Source organism: Vanessa tameamea, chromosome 3 (assembly GCF_037043105.1).
Source record: "Vanessa tameamea isolate UH-Manoa-2023 chromosome 3, ilVanTame1 primary haplotype, whole genome shotgun sequence".
Lineage (NCBI taxonomy): Eukaryota > Metazoa > Arthropoda > Insecta > Lepidoptera > Nymphalidae > Vanessa > Vanessa tameamea.
In genome coordinates this window covers 13,724,390-13,730,164 of record NC_087311.1, presented here as the reverse complement: position 1 = coordinate 13,730,164, position 5,775 = coordinate 13,724,390, and positions in this window count along the sequence as shown.

The following is a 5,775-nucleotide window of genomic DNA, read 5'->3' as shown; positions in this document are numbered from 1 at the left end:
CATCCAGTTGACGCCCTCGTACAACGAACGGCGCCCCCGTCCGCCACTATTGTCTTCGTCTCCGCGAGACGTTACAGTGTATTGTACAGAATAACAGACGCCCCAAGTCGAGACATAATTTGATTTATTTTCGACGTTTCCAAGGACGAACTCTGGATTGTAAGGTGGTTGTTGCGGGTAATAGGACGCGGCATTTGCTTCATCTATTTTTTTACGTCTTCCACTTCGGGCTGTTAAGCAATTCATGGTTTACTCGAACGATCTGTGTATACATACAGGTAATACGATGTACAATATCTTCACTTTATTCTAAACACAAAAACAGAACGAATTGACTCAAAAGTGTTTATATACTCGAGAATATGTTCCGTGTTGTAGTACTACGTACATTTATTAGGTGCCGCATAATATATCGAAGTCTTAAGCCAGCAATAAAAACATCCCCTCGTTTCGGAAATAGAACGACAGCTGTCCCGACAGAATTTTCGATAAATATGTGATTCTATTTATAAATAAATGGGAGCGCCCACAGGTTGTTCACGTGCTTATAGAAGAATAAAGCAATAAGTAACGTTACATACAATTAGTAAACACGTAATAATATTTGCTGTGAAGTAAGTAAAATATGAAAAAGGCCTCCTCGAAAGTTCCTCGAAAGTGAGACACGGAGATTATTCCACCAAGCTGCAGAATTTCATTGGACACATGTATATAACCTCATAATTTGCTTAACACAGGTAAACTCAGTAAATATTAACGTGATTTGAACTCGCTATCCATATGATCTAAGTTTTCCACTGGATCATACCCGACTCTTGACAACGTGTTATTATATTAAGTATCGAGTACGTAAACTAATGATAATTTATTTAAAAATAAAACGTTTTCTAGCACTGATTGTTTCGTGCGTTTAATATTTTCAAGAATGTTAAGAGAGATGTGCATTATATAAATAATTCATAATACAAAACTACCAGTGAACTAAACTATGAGCGTATTTTTTTATTTTACTTTCTTCATCAACATTACACATCAATTATATTTAGAAAATATATAAATTAAATGTACAACATTTGTGAAGTAAGTTTAATAGGAAAAAAACATATTTTTATTTATTTCACTGCAAGAATTTCTATCTTTTAAATATAGTTAAGAATTTGAAGACTGTCGTAGCTTCCTCCGTTGACAGATGTCGAGGGGAGACAATCCTACACAATCCTATCATCATATATACAAGTTGGATAGTTCATTTGTATGTTTGTCAGTCTGATTGTATTCGCTTTTATTGCTTCACTGTAAGTTTTAGCTCGTCCTATTCCCCTTTATTTTTATAACATAAGGCGAGAAGTAGAGTAACTGTTTTGTTGATGACTAATATATACGTAATGTTATACTATAGTATCGTTAATATACATACACATATATTGTAAATTATCAGAACGTACATATTATGATAAATTAATTTAGCAGCAGTTATCACTGGAGCAGACACTCTGGTTGGAATAAAAAATTGAGTAAGCGAACTTAATAAAAACACTCGAGCGCGCTGCGATCGAACCAGTCCCGAGTATTTCTCATGAAAGCGAGCCCAGCCCTGGGTATAAATTGAACGGCGGCTCCGAAGCTCTTAAATGAAATTTACTTTGTTAAAATAAATTGAACGAGCTCATTGATCATTGGTCGGCTTCGGTTTCGACTTCGGCTTCGGTAAAACATTAATTATGTTATATCTACTTCCGTTCGCGTTTGTAAAATACTAGAGTTTAATCATCAACAAATATAACACATGACTTCATCGCAAACGTGAAAACGTGAATATGATTTAGGTTTTAGCATGAGATGTACACTTCAGACAATATTTATAATATCTAAATGTAAATCAAACAGAGTTTAATTTCGCCAACAGAGTGAAATTACCATTGTAAATGGACACAGAAGTTATGTCTTAGACTACTTTGAATTAAACAATAACTATCAAATGTAATTTAACAACTACGTTGTGTATCTTAATACTATGAGTATGTAAATCATCTTGACACTATTTATATTATTTAAAACACTAAATAAACGAAAAAACTCACTTTCTATATATAAGTATGATCAGAGGTGAGTCAAAGTATGGTGACTTTTATTAACCGATATGTCCAGTGCCCAGCGATCGGAATACGGAATCAGAATCTTAACAATAATTGTGGGTTTGTCATGTGCTCAATTAATGTTTATAATTCATCTCGTGACCAGCGGTGGATAAAAACATCATGAGAACTGAAATTCTATACCTACATGTGTTTCTACCAATCAGCGTTTTGGAACCAACCATTGACCAACGGTGGGACATTTACAGGCGTTAGTTAGACATTATATACAAACATATGACCACAATCATAATAACCTACTTAAGTATAATACGCACCGTCTACAACCACATACTATAACGTGAACGTGCACCAAAAAACATTTTTAATGAAAATACTGTTTATCTCGCGCACGCAGAATCCAATTAAAACCTTATGGTTATTAATTAAAACCTCATGATTTGCATGTGCAGAGTTACAAGTAATTATAGGTAAAAAATTATATAAAAGCTCCTCGTATCACTGTTAGCTAAAACCCTTGTTACTACTACTGGTAGCTATTGAAGAGTTCCACTAAAAACATCGGGGTTCCATCATCAGATCGGTGGTATTAAAATATTGAATTATCTTCCGAATATATTTTACGTGCAACGCTTGAAATCGATAGACAGAATTGTGGTAAAATTGTCTTTTGCGAATTATAGACACAATCGACTTTATTAATCTTTACTAATATAAACGCGAAAGTAACTCTTTCTGCCCGTCTGTCTATTGCTCTACCACGGCCCCGCCACTAAATCGAATTTGATGTAATTTGGTATTAAGCAACCTTGAACTCCGAGTGAGGACATAGGCTCTTTATGCCTTACACCTGACGACCGTCCCCTAAAATTCGAGCTAAGCCGCGGGCGACAACTAGTCATACCACATCACCTGATAATTGATATAAGGCGCGTAATAATAACCCATACCTAACTTTTTCCTACTTCATTAAACCCAAAACAAGCTAGACGACCTAGTAAATAGGACACGCGGATCTTAATCGAATATCGCGGGTTCCAACTCTTACAGGCAATACCTGTACGTGTCTTTAATAATTCTAGCCCTTAAGCAAAATATCGTGAGTAACACGACACATACCTATGTATCGGATGTAAGGTCATATATTATTATAAAACATCCACCGTATCACAACGAAGAAGCGTGGTGTGATGAGCAACAAAGTTTTTCGTTTAGGAGAGTCCTTTGTCTAGTTGGAAGTCATTTACGGGCTACGAGTATTACATTACAAATATTTCACACATTGCTAGAAGCTTTTCAATCAGAGGAAGATAATAATGGAGAGGCTCTGATGGCATGATGGCAAAATTAATTCTGCGGGTCAACCCAAATTTGAACAGAACATATAAACGTAATGAAATGAATACAAGTAATAACAATAAGCAAATACGCAGCACTTTAAAATACACAAACTTAAGTAAAATAAAATATTTATTGGTACACCGAGAACACGCAAATATTCATTACAACTAGAAAAAACACTTAAATAAACAGTTTAAAATAAAGTTAAATAAAAGTTATAAAAAACAAACTCGAGGAATACAATAAACGAGGAAGCAAATTTGAACATGTGTTTATTCATTCATAAATAAAATATGTATACTTGACAGACACAGATCACCCCCAGGGAGGTAAATAGTAAATGTTTTTACTTAATCAATCCTTTCAAATTAAGCTATTATTATTTTACTTGCAAAGTAAAAAAAATAAAAGAACACAAGAACTATTAGAAAGTTTAAGGTCCAGCTTTAAAGTATAAATAAAAAAATATAGCCACGTCTAGACCGTTTCGAAGTTCACGTAGTTAGGCACTTCAACACGAAACATAAATTACAAAAGAAAAAGCCCTCAATACGAACTTAAACCTTAACTTGACAGCGACCGACCGCCTGTCTTATCGACGGCCTTAAATACTCCTGGATGATTTTATTCTTGACACACAATACACTTTAATAGAAATACGATTATTATTACGCTTTAACACTAAACTCTTTCAATTTGTCGACACTATGTACGTGAATAACTAACGAATTCATTAGAAACTGAAGTACAGTAACGTATACGTTGCGGATAGCGGATGCCAAATGTTGAAATTGTCACGAAAGTGATCAACTCGGAGAGTGAGACGTTTATACACACTTAGATACACATAAATAGATAGAACTACATTATTATTAGAATACGATTATATTTACATACAATCGCATTGATACAAACTAATAGTTGTATTTAAGAAAGTATTTGATAGTATCTGTTCTTTATGATATAGGTAGGCGGGCGAACAAATGAGACACCTGATAAGTGGTCACCACCGCCCATAGACAATGGCGCTGTAATACATATTATCCATTCCATGCACTAAGATGTTATATCCCTTGTGTCTGTAGTTACACCGGCTCACTCACTCTTCAACTGGAATACGACAACACTGAGGACTGATGTTTGACGGTAGGACATCTGACGAGGGGGTAACCTAACCCCACTAACCCAGACGGGCTTGCACAGTGCCCTACCACGAAGTAAGTGGCCGCAGCTTACATAGTCTTACTTTACGATAATGTAGATATAATTATTAAATCCGTTCAGTAGTTTAGAAATTTTAATATAAAGATATTCAAACAATTCGTTTCTTGTTTTGTATTTCATATAGTATTCTAACATTAACCAAAACCTTTTTTTTATAAAAAAATAGATGCATTACATTATAATATTCATTCAATTGGTGTTACTCTATTTATTTTGGATCGGCGACGTGTATAAACTGTATCAGAAATGCATTTGGTAAGCTTTTACGACCGGCAGCTTTCCCGACTGTAACTCAAGTTTTTGAGACGCTCTGTGGATTAAATTGATCTCTGCCACGAAACAAAATGTCTGAAGCTTTTACGTAGCCGATTAATGGATGCGCTCTATTGTACTCTGGCGTTATAAAAACCTTCTGCCATTATTAGATAGTAGCCCAGCAAGTGCTAAGGACGTTATAGTGCCATGAGATTGTGCATTTAGATGAAAATGGCAAGCGACGGGGGAGACGGTGTGTTAACGTCGTTTTTAGCGAATGAAGATTTGGGAAAAAAGCTTGTATTATATTTGTTACTACATTGTGTTGTTCTAATTTGTATCTATTCATAGATCTTAATATACGTATATCTCTTGTGTATGTGTGTGTGTGTCACTGAACTTCTCCTAAGCTGCTGGACTATTTTTAATTACATTTTTTGTGCGTGTTTGTATGGAAGGTTTAGATTGGACTCGGGATTGGGAAATATATATATTTATATAATGAACTAACTAAACTCGCGGCTTTACCCGCGCGAAATTTATAAAACTTTATAGTACATTACCTTAATTGGTTAAAAATGCAAAAAAAAAAATTTAAGTTAACTACGCGACGACAACTATCCTATATCCTTCCCCGGGACTCGAACTATCTCCACACCAAATTTAATCTAAACCAGTTCAGCGGTTTAAGCTTGAAGAAGTAACAGACAGAGTTACATTAGTTAGGATTCATATATTGACTTTCAACTACCACTAATATTAGTGTCAATATACAAAAATATAAAACATATGATCTGATATGAAACGATTGTATTGTCTGTTCGTAACAATGGAGATCTCGTGATGATACAGTAAGAGG